Source organism: Astatotilapia calliptera, chromosome 3 (genome assembly GCF_964374335.1).
Source record: "Astatotilapia calliptera chromosome 3, fAstCal68.1, whole genome shotgun sequence".
Taxonomy (NCBI): Eukaryota; Metazoa; Chordata; class Actinopteri; order Cichliformes; family Cichlidae; genus Astatotilapia; species Astatotilapia calliptera.
Window position 1 is genome coordinate 51,223,352 of NC_137424.1, and position 20,787 is coordinate 51,244,138.

General features: G+C 39.4%; 1 protein-coding gene across 1 annotated transcript in view; it reads left to right on the forward strand.

The window, feature by feature from the left end:
- tnfsf10l (TNF superfamily member 10, like) overlaps nt 1-20,787 on the forward strand; it is a 67,901-nt gene that overhangs the window by 36,408 nt on the left and 10,706 nt on the right. The gene's annotated exons all lie outside the window — the stretch shown is intronic.

The following is a 20,787-nucleotide window of genomic DNA, read 5'->3' on the forward strand; positions in this document are numbered from 1 at the left end:
TTTCACTAATAATTTTGAGAATTCACTTCTTTCTTCACAAACTCTCTCTCAAGCACACGCAATGGCTCTGTGCCTCTTAGATTTGGCACGAAACCGACAATCCAACAAGTCCAAAACAGATGCTTGGATGGGATTCACTGATGAACTATGTGTGTTGGATAGGCTTGGGCTTGGCCGTGACGTTTTGGTTAGAAAAGAAAAAACAGACTGATGAGTAGAGAGTGTGAGAAGGACAAAGTATTAAGAATGAGCTTGAGAGGAAAGAATGTAAAACTAATAAAGAGGCGACGATAAAAAAAAAAAGTAGCATTAAAGCAGATCTGGCTTGTCGTTTATCTTATAAAATGCGTTGGCTCCACATGGAGATTCCTCATCCATGGAGCGCATGGACCAAATGCACATTCCTACAAACTGTGCATGAGTGATGCGGTGATGATGTAACAAATAGAAACCGGTAAGAAAAACGAGAAGCCATCAACAAACCCAACCAGGCAGAAACAAATGGAGAAGGGGAAAAATATAGATGAGAGGCTGAAGAAGAACGGAAAACAGGCAGGAGAGAAAAGAAATAAAAAGCACACCATGAGATCAGACATTTTTCGCTTCTGACTGCCATTAAATCTCATGACCATTTAGACCTCTTCTCTTGGTTCATTTCAACTTGCAGACACTTAAAACCTGCCTGCGGTGTTCCTAATCCATCTTAGTCAACACTCTTCTTGGCACTTTCAAATTGGAATGGAAGTGGAAGCGATGAACATGGAATAAATGGAAACTAAAAAGCAAACTAATTTCAGACAACACCATAAAAAATGTAACTCTACCAACGAAACATAAGAGAAACATAAGTAAATTTGAGCACGGCTCATCATATGCACTAAATGTGAAGGATATTTACTTTACTGGTTGCTGTAATCACTTGTCTACCACAACTCTTCAAAAAGACATTTCATTGATTACAATCTCATGGGTCCATTGCGGTTGCCGCACTGGTTGTGTTGCTTGCAAACAGTGACACCGCCATAGCTTTGTATAATGTATATCAACACTTAGACCGTGAGTACACGTTGCAGTATTATATACTTTATGAAGGACAGGTGTAGCCATAGAGAACAATCTTCCAATCTACTAATTGGAAGGTCGGTGGTTAAATCTTTGGCTATGCTAGTCTGCATACCCCAAGTTGTTAAAAAAGCGCGTAAGTGTAGATGAAGTGCTTGGGCGAATGTGTCATGTTGTAGAAAGTACTTTGAGTGCTCAGGTAGCGTAGAAAGGTTCTATATAAGTACCAGTCTGTATACCGTTTACTTTTTGGCAGTAGCGTATATCACAATTATTTTAAAAAATCACACTGATTACTTCTTATCGTTATGGAGAAGAGTTATTGTACATGAAGCTAATTTTAAAACTGTCTATCTATCTCCAACTGCAGATAAACATGTGTTGTGTATTCATCCATGAGTGTAGATTGTAAAAAATAAAATTATTTCGTAATTACGTTGAAACAGCGAAAACTGAAGCAGTTGGATTCCATGAAAACAAATAGTGATAACTGCTAAATGAGACATCTTCATGTGTAGCAACAAACATGTTTCTTTCTGTTATTAATACCACATTTAAATGTGTCAGGTCTGCTTGATTTTATTTTTTCAATGTACCGTAGGAGGAAAAAAAACATTTGCACAAAAATACTTTTGAAGATGGATTTTCCTATTTCATACAGTTGAAGCCTCATGTGTACTTCAGCTGCAGTAAAAAGTAAAGAGAGAAGAGAGGGAGAAGAGATGTAGATGCAAACAGGAAACACGTAGGGGCTCTGCAGATGAAAGAGGAGAGAGAGAAGCTGACCCAGAATCAATAAAACGTCTCACAGCACGGTTTTAATAACATACACATTGTGTGGAGGCGAGGAAAGGGGACCAAGTTAAACTTCACTCTAGATAAAATTATTTAGTTGACTCTAGTATATCTGTCTAACACTTTTATTGCACTGTGCTTACCGGTGTATGCATCTAAATAAGAGACCAGATGGTTCATGGCATAAAACAACCTTGCCGATATCCGCGCATCAGTTCACAGCTCAGAGTTTGCAGTGATTGATGACGCTCAGGGACTGGGTTGGTTTGAACTCAAAACACAGCAGGAAACTATATTAGACCTCTGCATGGTCTCAGCGCCACTCTATCTTTATCTTCATTGACTTGCAGACTGGCTTCTTGTCTTATTTTGCTAACTTCTGAAAACTGAGTGAATGAAACTGGAAAGATGAATACAGGGATTGAGGAGAAGTTCATTTTGTTTGAGGGGGAATTTTTGTTGCTCGCTCTGCTATAGGTCAAAGGGTCAAAACCAACTCGTCTTGACTGTTCAGAGCAAAGGAAAAGGATTTACCTTTCAATTTAGGGCGAGTGAGTCAATCCACACCCAGCTGTAGAGCTGCAGATTTACTAAGACTTTTCTGACCTGTAGCGAAACATTATCATAGCTATCCTCATATGACCTCAGCTTCTATTTAACATGAGCTTTCATGTGGTGTTATCAGGAGACAGGGCTGCTTATTGTCATGGAAAGGAAGACGTTTTTACATTTCCTTTCTGTCATCTCAAAGTCCACATAAAGGAGCATTAACCTTATTATCTAAACCTGCTGCTTTATCTTTGGCCAACATGGAGGGAGTCTCAGAAAAAGTGAAAATCTGAAACCCCTAACTTTACAACTGGGATGATGGAAAGCGCCCATAGAGACATTTAATGACCTTCAGATTCTTCTGTTATTAGCTTTGCATCTTGGCCATTGTATGCAAGCAATGTGTGAAAAGTTAACAAAAAGAGGAGACTACATTAGAAATCCCATTTACTTATGTTCCTCAGATCCACCTTTGTGACCGTTGAACAGCTTCGCTTTAATGAAATGTTACCAAATATCTGATGGTTACCAAAGTTCACAAAATATAACTAGGCTTGAGTATCAAGAAACATAGATTTTCTCCAGACCAAAATGACAGATGCTGAAACCTTCCCTGGAGCACAGTTTGGGACAAATAGCCAAAAGGTCGTCTGACATGAAAAAAAGTTGTCTTGGTCTGGATAAATTCTAACCAAGGTTTAGTTTAATGTTCCAGCATTTTCTTCATGTTTAAGACATTGAGACCTACAGTAATCCAGGAAAATGGGAACCGATCAGTTAGTATGCTGATTACATGTCTGAGGTCAACAGCTAATATATCAGGGATTCCAGTGTGGTGAGGGGATCCCAGTTTAAGACTTCCTCTGCTGGACGTTATTTAAGGTTTTGCACATAAATTTTAAAAAGCCAATAAAGAACTGAATCCTGATTGGACAATGGCCAGTGTTCTTGCACTTAAAAAAAAAGTTTCATATTTTTGCTTTCCACACGGAGTATATCAACACACAACCATAAGCCAAGCACTGGCCAGTACTCCTCTAACTAAAAATCTTATCTTTTGCCAGCATGTTCACCTGCAGATATCAGCGCTTACACAAAGTTTAGCCAGGTTTTAGAGGTTATAGCATATAAATGGGTGCCAGGAACACCCAGTTAAAGGAGCAGGCAGAGCCTAATGTGAAAAACAGTTCAATGTGTTAGAAAATAGACAAGAATTTCTCAAAGGATGAGGGAGAGAATGGAATGGTTATGCCACATAAAGCATCAACAGCATGTGAGGCGTTAAGAAAAGGATGTTGTTCATTCACTTTATTTGATTCACCCAATTGGCAATAGTAGGCTACCTGCTGAGCTTACAGCATGCTGAGGTCAGATGAACGCCCATCTGGGAACCCATCACTGTCAAGTAGGTGGAAGCATATGGATACTGGATACGTGGTGAAAACAAGAAAAAGAGGAAGTTGTGGTGAGAATTTTCCACACACGCCTCATGGACATGAATGTTGAGATAATTTGAGGGTTTTAATGATTTCTTTGAACTGTTCTTTTTGGGTGGGTGTAAGTAAACTACTACCACTACACCAACCTTAGATATTTCAAATAAGGTTTAGTGTGCACACATGACATCAAAGTGAAACCACACCTAACCATATGAAATGTGTACAGTTTAAGACGAACATTGAACCTGTTTTGGTAAAAAAGAAATAAAAAAAAACTAAGTAAGTAAAATTTAAAAAAGTTTAAAAAGAAGTAATTTCTCGCCTCTTTAATTCTTTTTTTACTCAATAGTTATATAACAATAATAATAATAATAATACTAATAATAATTTCAGAACTGTTTCAGATGACAAATATGAAAGTTTGTGCCTGTAGACACGTTACGCTCCAGTGTATTATTTGCAATCGTAGCTCAGTTTCCTTAGGAAACAAAGCTCCGTTGGTCTCTCTTTGTGAAAGCATTGTTATGTTATATCTCTAAATCTGCCCCCGTCTCAAAGCGGTGATGTCACAGCAAATATTTAGCTTTTGGCTGCTGATGCAGAACAGCTGCTTTGACATCAGTGTTTAGGGTGTGGATAGACGAGCTGCAGGCTTCAAAGGTTTAACCTTCATGCACCATGCAATGTAGTATTAAATTACTCTTTGAAGCTTAATTATTCACTGTGACTTCTGCTATTAAGACAAGAATGTGGTCTTGTTCAACAGCTTTATTATGCCACACCAAAACGTCTTTAATTATATTAACCAATAACAGAAAAAAGTGTGTCTTTGATTCTCTGCCGCTCTCGTCTTCTTTCGACACTTGAAGTCTGAGCGAACCCTGTGTCTGAAAGATGTTTGTGGTTTATAAATGCACGGTTTAAAATCTTTGCTGAAATAACTCTTTTATTGCACTCAAATAATACTCTACACATAAAGGAAAGTAAGTGGAGTCAAACTTAACAACAAACAGTATGTTATGAATTCACAAAGCCCTGATAGACGTCAAAGAGTCGGACCCATGACTCACAATTTATTAAGCGTGAACATTTCATCACCATTGTGAGTTCTCAAGGCAAGGCTTTGATGATGAAAAGGTCCTTAAAATAAGTTTTGCCAATATTAAAGTCAATGGTCCCAGTTCACTTTAGGACTCTGATGAAGACAGTGTAGTGTTAAAACGTTGGTGTTTACCGTTAAAGGACGTATTTGCTAGTGTCCTCCGGTCCCTTTGTTGTCCTCAAGCTGAAGCACCTGATTTGGCTGCATTTTGCTGGAGGAGAACCCTGACTTTTATTTTATCTTCTAAGAATTAGCATCAGTCAGAAAACTCTTATAAAATAATGTAATGGAAGTTGGTCAACAGGATTCGAAATGGGCAATTTGCCTGCTAGCATTTGGTTGCTAGCCACATGCTAGCTGAGAATAAATACCTTATCGTGGTTCTGACAAATTCAGCATGAATAAACACCAAATAACGTTAAATACATATAATGTCACACAAAAAAATCCTGCTAGCTTGATAACATTACTTTACTAAGACTAACTAGCTAATGCTAACTCACAGCATCAACAATGTGTCCTCGTTCTTCTGGCTGAAAACTGGTTGGTGGGCCTTCACCTTCGATTTTATATGTAAAATGATGGCTGATAATGGTTAGTGTTCCAACTTTTTGACTGTCACAAGTACACAGGTGCTTGTAATGCATTTCGTAGCCTTTTTTAAAAATATTCTTTCCTGCTAGTGCACTAGCAGGAAAGAATAGCAAGTGTGTGCACCAATGATACTTTGTGTAATTGTAATAGGTATTTCCTTTTTCAGAATCAGAATCAGAATCAGAATACTTTATTGATCCCTGATTCTGATTCTGATTCTGAAAAAGGAAAAAGTTCCTGAGGAAAAAAGAGGCAGAAATCACACTTTATATTTTATCAAGAGCTTCATTGTTATAACAGTGGGCATAAAAAACACCAAGTACCACTGTTGACAAAAAACAGTAGTGTCTTGTTTCTCATGAAAAGTGTCACAATACACAACTGGTCTATATTCCACATGACAGACCTCGCAAAAACACATTTGCTCTTACAGTACCTTAACTGTTTCTTTGGCTGTCAAATGAAATAGATCAACTGTCACGTTATTCCATGGAGACAAACATGTGGTGTCCTTTAGGGACATCGTTGTCTTTAATAAACAACTCCCAGTAATGATTTGTGGATTTTTATTTGCTTTTTTCAACCAGGGAAAACCCCACAAATGGACCTATTTTAATTCTTCCTTCAGTTTACTCTAAAATCTTGCTTTGAGTTTCTCCTCCTTGTAGATGTGTATGAAGTCAATGTGTGTGAATATACTCAATGTGGTCAACTCAGGACAGCGCAGCCTGGGCTGATGAATAATGCAAGAACGGTTATATTTCAGTAAAAAATATGAACTTGAAACTAACATAGTAAGTTGTTTCAACTTTGTCAAGCTAGAAACAGTAATACTTTCTGATAAGTTAGTGAAAAGGTTATTGCATCCAAAGAAATAAAGTTTTCTGTATTCAAAAGAACACTAATTTGCATCTGGTAGCATGGTCCTGCTCTGGGACTCCTCGGTCCTTCCACTGGAAAATATGGAAAGCTGTGCAGTTGTTCATGAAAACAGATTCGATTTTGATGCTGGGTTACAAAGTGGCTTGCAAAATACTCACAGTGTTCAGTATCTTGCAAGAACATCTCGCTCACTGCTGTTGCTAAATAATTTTTGAATGAGCGTTAGTCTCCATGAAATAAGATGAGGTCATTGTTGGGTTTGATCTTTGGACTTTTTGACTGTGAGAAACATGGAGAACATAATTTCATTAATTCATATTTCACTGAAATGTAAATATATATTTTTTTAAAAACAAAAATTAGAAGGCACTTGTTTGACCTTCATCTGTGATGAAGAGATTGAAGGCAGCATGATGTAACTGGAGTGACAGACTCTTGGATTTGTCTGAGGATTTGTTTCATGCCAAGGGAACAAGTTGGCTTTTGAGCAAAACTCCCTTATCTTATTCTGCTCTACAGTTGGCTATTGAAAAGCAAATGTCAGTCACTGACATACTGTTTATGCACTAGCACACACACAGGGTGGAGTGGTGGGCTGCTGTGTTGTTAGTGATTTCCAGCTGATAGACAAACACAAAAGACCTCTGTGTCTGGCGTCGACCACCCTCCCTCTCTCTCTCCATTCATTCCTTGGGACGTGTTCCTGTCCAGCAAACCCCTGAAAATCCCCCTTACCTCCATCTTCACATCCTAAATACCTCACTGTAGCTTTCACATTTGCTGAGTTTCTTAAGCATCAGAAAAGCTTTCATATTGTCACGAAATATCCATTAAATGCTCAATTCCAGACTCACGTTATTTTTTTCCCCAAAGCAGAAGTTTTTCCTCACATGACCAATGCATCCATCATTTATGTATAGCACATCCCTAAAGTATTTCAACTTCATGTAATAGATTTCATACAAATTTTACATTAACTTTCAATGCCTTAACTTAAAAAACAACCAAAAAAATAGCCTACAGTGACCTTGTACACTTGGTGCTAACAAAAAGCAAAGCTTACAAGATGTACAGGTGCTCCAATCAATTTTTCACTCTTTCCAATAACCCATAACAGATGTATTACTTTCTCTCGGGCTCTTGTATTGGCTTACACTGTATGCTCTCTGGCCAGCATTATGAAAATGCAAAATATTTTGTGGATCTCTGCAGGGTTTTCACCAGAAACCAACAGACGTGGGCTTGTTGGTGAGACCATGGCACAGCTGTGAGTCAGTTTAGGCTCAGTGAATCCTGTTTATATACCCAGTCTGAATATCCTTTAAAGTTGTTGTGTTAGTCTTTTTCAAAGGTTTTCTAGAAAAACAACGAGAGAGAGAGAATCTGATTTAGTGCAGAATATCGATAACTGCTGCGGGGATCTCTAACCCCTTCTAGTTAATAACATGTTTCAAAATGTCTGAGTTTATCGGTTCCTGGCATCATTTTCTGACAGCTGCACCTTGAAAAAACAATGATGTCAAACTCATAACAGCAGAGTTTTTGTATATGCAAACTTTTCCACTGTTTCTCCATTGTGAGAGATACTGAAACAATTGGATGGCTGCAGAAAACCAGTGCAGGCATATTTTTTTCTACAAGAACCAATAAGTAGAATCAGTAATTAGCAAATAGAAGTCAGAAGGGTTAAAAATGAAACTTGGAACGAGTAAAACAAACGTCACCCGATTGCAACACACTCAGCTCACACCTGGGGATCAAAAACACACATAAATCTTGGTATTACACTTCATATCCAATGAAGGTTGATTGGAAGAGCTTTATTGGAAAATCACTGCAATGAGTGGATTCACTGGCATACTGCCAAAAAAACAAACTGTCAACAGTGACTTTCAAGGGAACTAAATGTCAGACTTCAGTAAATGGAAAAATTCAGACTAAACAGAAAGAGGCTGCAAGAGCAATTCCGACCAACTCGAGTGAGCTATTATGCTCTGAGCTTGCTAGCTTTAGTTAGAGGTTTTCTAGTGTGGTAGCAGGTGAAGATTCCTGTGGTTTCAGAAAGCCTGGTGAAAGTCAATGAGAAAACTCTTCTGCTGATTTTATTTACAAACTCATTGGGCGCCCGTTTCGCTGAGTGCGTTGAGCGGGCAACCACCACATACGGCCGAGAGCGGCCGGACCGGGTTTTAGTCCGTCCCTTTGCCGCATCTCTTCCCCCCCTCTCTCTGTCTGATCTACCATTTCATTAGTTTAAATGTTAACGAAAATCGTCTTTTTTACAACACTTTTTTTTACAAATGTTTAGGTTCTAGTGCCTTTTGTGGTCTTATTATCTTGCTTTTTTTTCACAGAATCTGATTTAAACATATCTTTGAGGGTAAAACAGGCAAGTTGCTCTAATAAACCCGTATAAGGATCTAAAGCCTCTGGGAAACAGCCCCTCCACACACACACACACACACACACACACACACACACACACACACATATTTGTTGATGGAGCGTTCACAGACGAAACATTGTTAGAAGATCAAAACTGGTTGGTTTCCTCTCTTTGGCTTCTAGCCTTGGTTAAAAATTTTACAGTTTGTCTTTTGGGATAAACAGTATCTGTTTTAAAACATACTGTCTGCTTTGTTGCATCCTTAAAAATGTGACATTTGAGTCGGGTCTGATGAAGTCATGGTTTCATACTCACAATCAAGGATGCTCTTGTTGAGGGTTTATTGTTTATTGAGTTTCCTTCAGGGGAAATAACAGTCACAGGAAGAGCTTCTCTGTGGCTTCTCTGCTGTGTACTATGGTTTTATCATATATTATCTGCAGCCCTTACTTTTATCTTTTTTTTAAATTTACAGCATTTCTTTAGATGTTTTTTGACCTCTTGGAGCACACTCTGCCTTTTCTGCTATCGGCATAAAAATTAAAAATGGAAAAACTGGCGTAAATGCAAATTGGAGATGAAATAGTAACATATTACCCCAATGAAGTCACAGCATGGTAAGAAAGTCTAAAGCCACTTTTGATAAATGTGTCCTTTTTGGCAGGATAAACAGAATGAGTTAGAGTTTCACCACCTTCCAAGTCTGGAAAGACCCAACAGATTTGTTTTTTTCATATGAGATATTTTGCTTAAGGGCTTGGGTTTTTTTTCACGGTATTAAAAGAAAAAAGCTGTCATGTTAACCTGAGAGCTTTGTTTTAACCTGCCAGATGTAGCAAATGGGTGGGGTCACTGGACAACACACAGAGGTGAGCCAAGTTAGAGAGAGATATTCATCTGATGAGTCAGTGTGTTTATGGTGTGCTCTTATTTTGGATATTTGCCATAGTCAAGGTGCAACAAAGAAGACACACAATCGTTCTAATTCATACTAATCACTGAAGCAGCAGCTGAGGAAGGAAATCAATAACAATCTGGTCGAGACTTTTCAACTTTGGAAAAAATGTCAAATGTTTTTATCCAAATGTCACATCTCAGTCCAGTCCATTACTGACTTCCCTTCAGTAGTTTGGGGCGATCGTGGCTCAAGAGTTGGGCGTTCGTCTTGTAATCGGAAGGTTGCTGGTTTGAGCCGACAGTCTCGGTCATTGTGTCCTTGGCCAAGACACTTCACCCGTTGCCTACTGGTGGTGGTCAGAGGGCTCGGTGGCACCAGTGTCCGGCAGCCTCGCCTCTGTCAGTGCGCCCCAGGGCGGCTGTGGCTACAATGTAGCATGCCATCACCAGTGTGTGAATGGGTGGATGATTGTGTATAGTGTAAAGTGCTTTGGGGTACTTAGGACCAAGTAAAGCGCTATACAAATACAGACCATTTATTACAAGTGCTACCCAATAGTTACCCTGTAGTTTTTACCTAAACTACTATGGAAAGTAGGGCAGGTGATAAGCACAGATTCTGGTGCATGCCCATGTAACAGTATTGTTTGGTTTGTTTGTGCTGTTGGCAAACTGATGTAATTAATCACATTGAGAAAAAGGAAAAATTAAGGGTGATAGATGCTTCATAGAAAATAAAAAAAGTGAAATATGGGACTGAGTGCTAGGCAATTTTTGCCTGTAATGCCCCTGCTCTACTGTAGTATATATAAACTTTCAGAGGTTAAGATGTACCTAGCCAACTGGCTGCTTAACTCTTGATTGTGTAGGAAGACTCAAGGAAGGACAAACAGAGAGACGGGCAGGAGATTTAGTGAATTATAGTAAGACTACTATATGCTACAGTGTTGCTTGATCTGGGATTTTAGTGGCGATTGAGAGGTAACAAATGACATCATACTATATCATACCCGAAGTACATTTTTATACACATGTATCATAACTTTATAATATCACTTTAATTTCACAACAATAACATCTAATTTATACAAAAAAACCTTTAAATGTAAAATGGTACGCAGATAAAGATGTACCCGAGCCCTAAGTTTGGTTGCTCAACTTCTGGTTATGTAGAGGAGTTTGCAGACAAACAGGGAAAAAAATTATTTTGAGTCTTTCTGCTGAATTTTCTCTCTAAAATCTAATCAGGACATTGCAGTAGAACTGCACATTGTATTACCATGGGCAATGAATTCTTGGTGTGCAACACTGTGAATATCAACAAAAGAAAAGGCCAAGCACAGTCCTGTTTACGCTCCTTACTTGGCGCATTGGCTCCTTGGTCGTTAGAAACTGTGGACTCTTCACCCAAAAACTGCCAGTGACTGCTGGGTGGTACATCAGTTACAGTTTCTGCACAGAGGGTTGGTTTGATGTAAAAGTTGATGTCTCCACAAGTTCAGAACAGCAAGTTAAAAATAGCAGCCACATTAAAACAGTCCAGAGTTGCAAAGAAGATAGAATCAGAAGGAAAATAAGCTAAACATTTAACGGTGAATTCACAAATGTTGATATGGTGCCTAAAGCTGTATATTCAACCTGTGATGCAAATTCAGGCATCCATACTCGGTCACCTGCAGCAACTTTGTTTTTAGTTTTGTTGGCCTGTAAAATGTTTTTTTAAAATGTTTTTATCTCCTTTCTCTCATCCCCGTGATGACCAACTGTCCTTATGGGTTGGTGCCAACTGAGGAGCCCAAAGTGCTTCCTGAAACAAGAAAAGTGGTTGCAATGGGAGATATGAGGATATCGTGCAGGTCAATTATCATGCACAAGTCACTGCTGAGCCAGTGGTATTTGTTTTAGTGCTTTATCATGTCATAGTCAGAAATGCTTTTTATAATTCTTGCTGGGAAATGACACAAAGCAGCACTGATGACTCCAGCTGTGTACGTGCTGCAGTTCTGCTGAGATTTTTTTATTGTTTTATTCCCTCAATTTGATGTTATGGGATATTTATTGGGAACACAAAAAGAAAATGCTTTTTTCAGAAACACGTGTCGCATGCAAATTCTTTTTGTCCTTTATTAAAGAACAGAGATCTCCCAGACACTGCTGTCTTCATTATGACATACCTTATAATTACTATTTGCAATGAAATGAAACCTACAATACTGAGTCAGAGAAACAGAAGACCGAGGCTGTAAGGCAACTCTGCCTCTGGCCTGTGTTAATGTTGTTTGCTTCTTTAGGGGCGATAACCAAGTTTTAAAAGAGATTACGGGGTGACTGACAGAAAGATAAAGAGATGCAGGGAGGGAGGAAAGAGAGTAAACTGCTTCCTTGAATGCAGCCCTACAGTTGATTAGCTCTTTTGCAGCAAAGCCAGAGAGAACAATACAGAAAGAAAAACACACAAACACTTATAGGAAGGTAAATACACATAAGAAAGAAGCGATAATGCACTATGTCTAGCGTATAAACAGTTTTATCCTGTTTGCGTTCTTGGTTGTGAAACTATATTGTGAAAGTTATTGAGAACAGCAGGGCTAATAACTCAGAGTCCTCTTGATGTGACTGAAACTAAACTCCAAAAGCAATAAAGGGTGATACCAATCTCCCGGGTTTTTTTTTTTTGTTTGTTTTTTCTTCTTAAGCGTGTACAGTCAATGGCTTCCTCAACTGTACACAGCATTTTATCTGGCAGGAACCTACCATGCAAAAGAGGTCAGTAATCAGTTCCTGGCATCGAGCTGGTCGCTGGTGTGTTACCTGTCATGAAACCTTTCCTTGCTGCTTTTCAGAGATAAACCTAATGAACGACTCCTGTTTAGTTGCACTGGGAGTAAATCACAGACGGACAACTGTATGCAGAGACCTTAGACTACCGCTCCAAGTTAAATAGAAATATAAAAAAGGTATTTATAGCATACTCTTGTTTTAATGTCAGTGAGGCAAACAAAGGGGATTTTAAATGCTTGAATAACAACACAAATTTAAGACAGCGTTCAGCCTCATCTCACGGCGTTAATCAAATGAATTGTTGCTATCACGTGGCTGGAAGGTTTTGGAAAAATTCCCAGTAAGAGTTCCTTGCGCCAAGAAAATCTTGTCAATCATCCAATTCTAAAGCCAATAAAGAACATTAATTAGGAAGGAATGCATTAAAGAAGACCTCTTATGGTTTCTCTGCTGTTGTGTATGTACTGTTACATTGGTGGTTGCTCTTATTAAATGTGACCAAACTTAAAATAATGAGGCCAACTTATGTGCAGGTAGGGCTGTGAGCCAAAAGCTCAGGCTTCAGACTGATGTAAACACTCTGTTTCCAACTGGATTTTATGAGGTCAATAAGACCAGTTTCCATATGTAATGATCTCAGGCACATGGCTCTGGCTGTGAGAAGAGGCAGCCAGTCAGAAGAAAGCTAGCTTAAAGGGAGCAGAGCTAAGACCTCAGTCACATGGGGTTAGAGACCAGTTGGAGATTGCCTTGCAACCACCGATCACTAGGGAAAAATATATATTCCCTGACCAGATGTGGGTGGTTGCTGGCAGTCAACGTGAAATCGATTGCCAATACCCCAGCCACACAAGCCTGGAAACCAGTCAGTGACCTCCCTGGTAACCACCATTCACCAGGAAAAATGTGTATTCCTTGACTTGCTGTTGCTAAGTTCACAAGAACGTATACGCTGCTTCACTGAAAACATCTGTGTGCTTTGTTTGGATGTTAGCACAGCACAGCACAGCTACCCACCAAGCAGCCGCAAAACTACAAGAAAAAAAACACAAACTGGACACAGAGACAGTTTCTCATATCACTTCAGAGTAAAAGTTGCACCTCTTGAAACAGGTTTCAGCAGTTACGCCCAACATTTACTTTGAAGTCAGACAGCGTCAGTTTCTGGTTTGCATCATATGCTCGGTAGTTTGTCAAGAAGTGTTTACAGATATGTGAATGTTTTTCATATGGTGGCAATCTGCTAGTGCAGTCACAAGGTTTTTGGTGCAGCTCTCTCTTTACCCAGAAACTAGCAGCAGCCTCAAGCAATCACTTGCCAACCAGTCAGGGATTACCGGGATTTACAGGGAGTAGAGGTTGCTGACTAGAGGCCTAAAGCAGATTTTTTTTAAGATTGCGAATAATGCAGAGCTACTCTAGTATTCGCTGGAGATAGTTTAAGCACAGAGAGGAAAGTTTTGTGGAATACGACACATGGAAACCTTCCTGCCTCCTCTACTCTCATCTGATTATGCAAAGGAACCACTAAAATGTTGGGTCTGCAAGTTCAGGCTCCACTGACTTCTCTACAACAAAAGCAGTGAATGATCTTTCTTTTTTTTTTCTTTTTCCCTACACTTGGACTCAACTGGCTGGAAACGTTCCTGTGGCGATGCTGGAAGTACCCGTCCTGACACCACTCCAGACCAAACAGTCCATACATTAAATAAACCATAAATGGAGCTCATGTGGATTAGAATAACACTGTTCTGAGCCTTGATTCATTTCTAATGTTATGGCCCATTATTCCTTTATTGTACCATGTTTGACTCCACTGTCGAAAGGAAGAAGTGTGTGGGGATGTTTAAGCTGCTTTCAAGTTGTAACTCTGTATCAACATTGCTGATTTGGAAACACCTGTACGACTGTAGCGCTAAAGCCACATCTCTATTGATAAATTCATTTTTAAATGATTTTTTAATTTTTAAGCAAAAAAAACAAAAGCAAATAAAAAAAATATTTACCAGTTTTTCAGCAGATATAGAACATCAAAAGGTCAGGCAATGAATCCAAAGGCCAAAACTCAAGTAAACTGGCAGTTACTCTATTTACTGATGAAAAACCAAAAGTATAAATCCTGCCATCAAATGTGAAAAATATCTTCATCTGTTCAAATTTGTGCATGGCCCGTAATGTGGTCGGATTTCTTTCCATGGAGATTTCCCTGTCAAGCATAAATTTGTGGTTTGGCTCGAGGGAGATTTAAGAAAGGAAAGACTGTCAAAGAAAAACAAAACATTGTTGATGCATACCGACTCCTGACACTGAGGTGTTTGGTTTACATTAAGGCAAATGTGAAAAAGAAACACCTTCAAAGCATTCAACCATAAAATGTTCATTTGTGCTCTTATCGCTCTGGAACTGGTGCTAGTCTTGAACAGTATGGCTTTACCAAGAAGACCAAAGTCACAGAGTCACCTTCGACCTGGCCTTAAATGACATTTGAGTTACAGATTAATCTTTTACCCACTTTTAAGGAGGCAGCCCTTGGGTACATAAACGTGGTAGTTCACCTCTGTCTTTGGTTAATGTCATTTTTTTATTGCACTCAGACAGTGTGGTATGACTTGCTTCCTAGACCAGATTAGGGCTGATAAGAGTTTGTAGCTTCCAGAAATACACAGTGAACCACACACGCACACACATACTGCCAGTCCAGGCCTGTCGGGGTCGAGCAGCATATTAAAGTATTGGGTTGCAGCTACTGCTAATCTGCAGAAGAAACGCTCCTTCATGTGCATACTTGTCCCTCTTTCACTCTCCTCTTTTCCCCCTCAATCCCCCCTTTCAGTTCCCCTTCTGTTCTTTTTTTTCCATACTTGTCCACTGTGACTCTCCTCTGTGTTTTCCCAACTTCTCCTTCTTTTTTTTTTACCATCATTCCTCTTCTTCTCTCATTTCCCATAATTGTCGATCCGTTTCCCTCTTTTCCCACCAGTTTCTGATTTTTGGCACTGGTGTTTCGCCCTAACAGCATCTGATTTTTGTCGTATTTCATCCTATTTGTTGTTCGTTTTGAAAGATACAGTCTTGTCTTTTTCAGACTGGATGTGGCCATATTTGTACACCAGGATGGATCTGGGGAAGGGCCAGTACTTGCTAGCTAACTTGATCGGCAGGTGCATCCCGTGTGGACCTGCTAAGTGGTGTGTGTTGTTGCATAAGAAAATTTTTGGTTAATGAAGACAATTCCACTACTCATTCACTCTCTGGTGGAGGCAAGCTACAGTTGCAGCCACAGGTGCCCTGTGGCCAATGCCAGTAGGTGAAGTGTTTTGCCCAAGGACACAATGACCAGGACAGACAGAGCTGGGGATTGAACCGGCAACCTTTTGGTTACAAGATGAGCTTCCCAACCCCCTGAACCACGATCGCCCCCTTTAAGCCTTAATATATGTAAGTTGTGCTAATATTCCTCTTTACAGATTTCCAAAATGAGGAAATTTAGTCATAAAGACCCAAATTGTGGTTACCATTGGTAGGGGGGGTCACAGCAAGAGTGTCCTGGGTTTAAATCCACAGGCTTGCTGGGGCCTTTCGGTGGGAATAAGGGGAAGAAAAACTGGTTAAAAAACCTGTTTATTTATGGTATAACGGAGGGAGTCTAACATTGGGATTGACTCACTAATGGAGCAAGCCTCAAGTGGCCATTAGAGTTACTCCAGTTTTTGGTCTCCTCCCCATTAGATTCAGTTTTTATCCCAGAAAGAACAGCAAGGGTGCTTTTCAGTTAAAGTGGCATTTTCAGTGATTCCAGCTGTGTGCCTCTGGTGTTAGTAAGCCAGCTTCTGGTTTCACTGCTGCCATGTCCAGGCTGCGTGTTTCCTCTGTATCACTCTTAATACATGCAGCTACTTCTGTACTTTAACTCCCATTATTGAATGGAGACTTTAATGTAAGCTCATCGATTGAACCAGTAAAATTGCCAGTTTATTAAGAAATATTAGGACATATTAAGTAGATTTTTTAATCCATAGGCATAAGATAATATGCATTCTGACAAATTAATCCAGCAGATTATTTAAAAGTTAGAACACCCTTCTGGACTCCCTCTTGACCAGTGTTCCCCCCATATCGGCAGTGCTGACAGAAAGCAGAGCTTCCAAGAAGACATTTTTAAGGATTTACTCGCTATCTTGTCTCTTTCTCTGTCTCTCTCCTTGTACCGTAACCTTAAATTTTTTCCCTCGATTTCTCCATTTCTTTCTTTTTTAAGCTTTTGGCCAGACATAGCATGACGTGAAGAAATCCAGTTATTTTTATCTCTGTCTGTTGTTCCAAACAGGGTGAAAGAGGAAAGTTCAGGGCTTATTTGTTGTTGTTATTGCAGCTGGACGGGGTTCTTTTGGACTTGAGCTGTTTCAGGCTTCCCTAAAGCTCATGCATATTTGCACAAATGCGCACACGTTCGCAGACGCACCACAGCAAATGCCCTCAGGTCGGTGTAATCAACATGCACTCGCATAAGGTCACGTTGGCAGTGAACTTGAACTTTGAGGCTTGTCACATCAGAGCCTCCATAGTGATTTACTGGAAACAAAAGCAGTTTCCTTAACGAGGGCAGGAGTGCAGTCTTTCACCATAAACCACCAGCACACAGTGGCTGATAAAATCCTCATTAAGGGTAAAGCCACAAACACATAAAACTTACTTCCTTGTTGCAGAAAATAAGCCCAAAAGCATTCACTTCATGGTGAGAAAGAGGTTTTATTGAGCCCTTTGGTAAGGTTAGATGAATTATTGTTAGAGTTATGGCAATTATTTAGTGTTTCATCTGGGTTTCATGCATTGATAGGCATTCTTTAATTTTCACTGACATAAAGACTGTAATTTGCAATGAGCAAACAACATTTGACTGCAAATGATCCTTCTGAAGAGCAGCGATTGTGCTTATTATCAGCTCCAGCTCCATATGTAGCTTATACTGGGTCTTGATGCGGCCCCTCGGTTTCTCTTCTATCTGAAAGAAACAGTTTTAATCCTCCTCTGACAGTTTTTATTCCTCAGCACAGTCTGAACTGTCTGAAGCAGCTTTCTTGTAACTTCTTTAAGTATTTTTCAGGAATAGTTGTTTAATGTTTAATGGCCCTGCACTGCTTCAAAAATGTTGAGGTCCGGCCTCTGGGGAGGTCAATCCATGACTGATGGTGTTCCACTGCGTATGTTCTTCCATCCAGGTATGCTTTTACTGCATTGGGAGTGTGTTTGGGATCATTGTCAAGCTAAAAAATGAATCCATCAGCAATCAGGCAAATTGCATAGTGGATCAATGGTGGACCATCATGTTTCAAAGGTGGCTGTAGACACTCATGGTTTTATCTCTCTCCTGACATCTTCCGTACATATTGACAACAACGTGGACCAAACATTTCAAATTAGGATCTATCACTCTGCTGCCACTGCTTTTCAGTCCGGTTCTTTGGTAATTTGCCATGCTTCAGCCCTTTCTCCATTTCCGTTCTTTAGGAATGGCTTCTTAACACCCATCCTTCCACTGAGACCATTTCTGGTGAGGCTTCAGTGAACGAATGAAGGGTTAGATAGAGGTTTTCGCTGGAGGTTTTTCTGTTTCTTAAGCACATGACTTTCAGGTGCTAGTTTCTTAGGCCTGACACTTACTCTTTTGTCCTCCATTTGTCCAGTTTCCACCAATTTCTTGAGGACACCATGGTGAGTTATGTTGTACTTTTGTCAAACTGTGTTGTTGGTGGTATTTTTCATTAGCTTCAACTATAGAAATGGGAAGAAATGATGTGCTTTTGTGAAAAGCTGCTGCTAAAGCTGCTGTGCCTAAAGATACAATTTAAAATTGGTTCTTCGCGAAGTTGTCTGTTGTGATACTACATTGATTCATCCTTTCATAGGTCAATGTTAAGTGGCTTGAAGAAAACAAAATCTCTAGAGATGGTCAGGTACAATAAGGGAAAATGAGTGACAGACCTTTAGAAAGCCTAGAGAACTATTGGTCAGAACAATTTTATATAACTGCTACTAAGTATCTCTGGCTGATTGTTCCTTTCTTTCCTGTTTCCTAATTCTTCTTCCTGAATGGCACAAAAAAGTTCAGTAGGGTGAAAAGGTAAAGAATTCCTTTCTCAGCATTGGCGCCTTATCTTTGAGCCTTTCTTGATGTTCTCATTTTTAATCTTGACATATGAAGCTGTAAAACAAAACATTAGTGTGAGTGTGGAGGATAGTGTGTGCATGTGTGTGAAGGAGGCACTTAGAAGGATTGTGTGTGATTGATTTCCAAGGACATGAATGAACAGTTTAGAAAAGACAGCTTAAAAAAAAAGCCTTTTCCGTCTTATTAGACGAGCAGGCAGCTGACATGAGAAGAAAAAATCATTTAGAAGAAGTGAAGAGTCCTAAATTTAAAAAACTGTCAGGATACACCATAAATGAATCAATGCAAACAGTTCTCAAAAAAACATAAAAATACCAAGTGAAACATCAAAAGTAAAGAAGATAAAACCCCTGAAAATAAACAACCTCACCTGAAATGCAGCAGCTCCAATGCGTTGTCAACGCAGCCTTTAGTCATTTGCGGGGAGCCATTTAAGTGGCGAATGACTCAAATAACTGTCTCGACCTCCGACACGCAGTAACTCTTTCCAGGCTTCAGATTTTAGATGGGCTCCATGGAATGCAAAGTCCAGTGGGGTTCAGTGGCTGGAGTGTAACTCACAGGAAACTGATGTGCATCAGTGAAGACTTTTATATTTTACTTCCAGGCAAGAAGTCCAATGTGTTATCCTCATTTACGGTACTGACTTTATGACTCTCTGCTCTCCAACAATACTGTGTCAGACATACATGAAGCAAAAATAAATAACAGATAGATGCAGAGCTGATGATTTGGTGTAACTGACATTTTTAATGAATGACCACCACTTAAAATTGTGATCCCATGGATGAATAACTATTTATACCTTTCTAGTTGCAGTTTGTAGTCCCAGTAATATCACTCATGTTTGACCAGGCTTTGGTTGCATGCAGATACAAAACATGAGAAGGAACCTATTTGCTGAAATGTAAATTAGACTAGAAGCTGTCTGATTTTCTATGACCATCATTTTGCTGTTTAGTTGCTTTTGTAAATTTATTTACATTTGTAAACAGCGATCAGTGGATGGAACAGGAAGTCTTGGTCTCGCAGGTCCAAAATATTGGCTGAAGCAATCCTCAGATAAATGGCTAAGATAAGGTGGATTCTTAGATTGCTCAGAAGATAAACAGGCAATCGACTTAGTGCTTCTCTAGTGCCGCAAACAGGTTGACATTTTTGTTTTTTAATGAAATGTCCATAAAAATATTTTACCTCAACCTTTAAAGCACCAGCATTGTCATGCCTGGTATGTTTGTACCCACTCACAACAGTCTCCATGCAAAACTGATGAGTATTCATGCATATTCATTTTTCTTTGTTTGTGGACATGGGCATGAAAACACACTTTAAAGGCCATTTGTGAATTGTTATTGGCAAAAACTGGCTGAGCAACAAAGTCTACAAGATGGCAGCAGGCCATGAATGAGCTGGCTGGAGACCTCCAGTGTGGTGTGTGGCATCAGTATCTTCTTTCAGCTACTTTGCACGATTACAAGAGGTTCTAACTTTGAAAACATATCACAATCTTGATACGTCTTCTTCTATACTGATGGGTCCAAGTCTCTTTTTATTTCTCGTTCCAACAGTGAAGCCTGAAATGGAAAAGTCCCCTCACTGGAGGTCTGCTGCCAAATTAGGAAAACAGATCAAATTCAAATAGTTTCCATAGTTTCATACCAGGAATGACTTCCATGTCAGTGTCACACTTAGCATGTTAGCATGCTGGAAATATTTCACAATGTCAGTCATTACAGCATCAGTTCAAACTAACTGTGATCAAGCATGTGCCCTTTAGCAACAATCAAACCTATTTGAGAATGTAAGGAATTATTTTTATTTACTTGTATTTAAGGCCATAACAGCCCTTAACTCAGCTAAAGAACAGGTGTGCATGCTGAAGTTTTCATATCCCGTGGATTCAAGACCAGGATGGCTTTCTGTGCAAAACTTTTCCATGTTTTTTATTCAATTAAAGTATGTCCCAGAGTAATCCAAATGCAGCTTCCAGCTTTTAATTTAATCGAGTTATTTGTTTTTAAAAGTGTAATTAAATAATTGAAATTGTTTTACTCCTACAACAAACCCCTATTACCTAGAATTATCTCTTGATCCTAGCCATAATTAACCTTTCATTAAAAGGGCAGAGTAA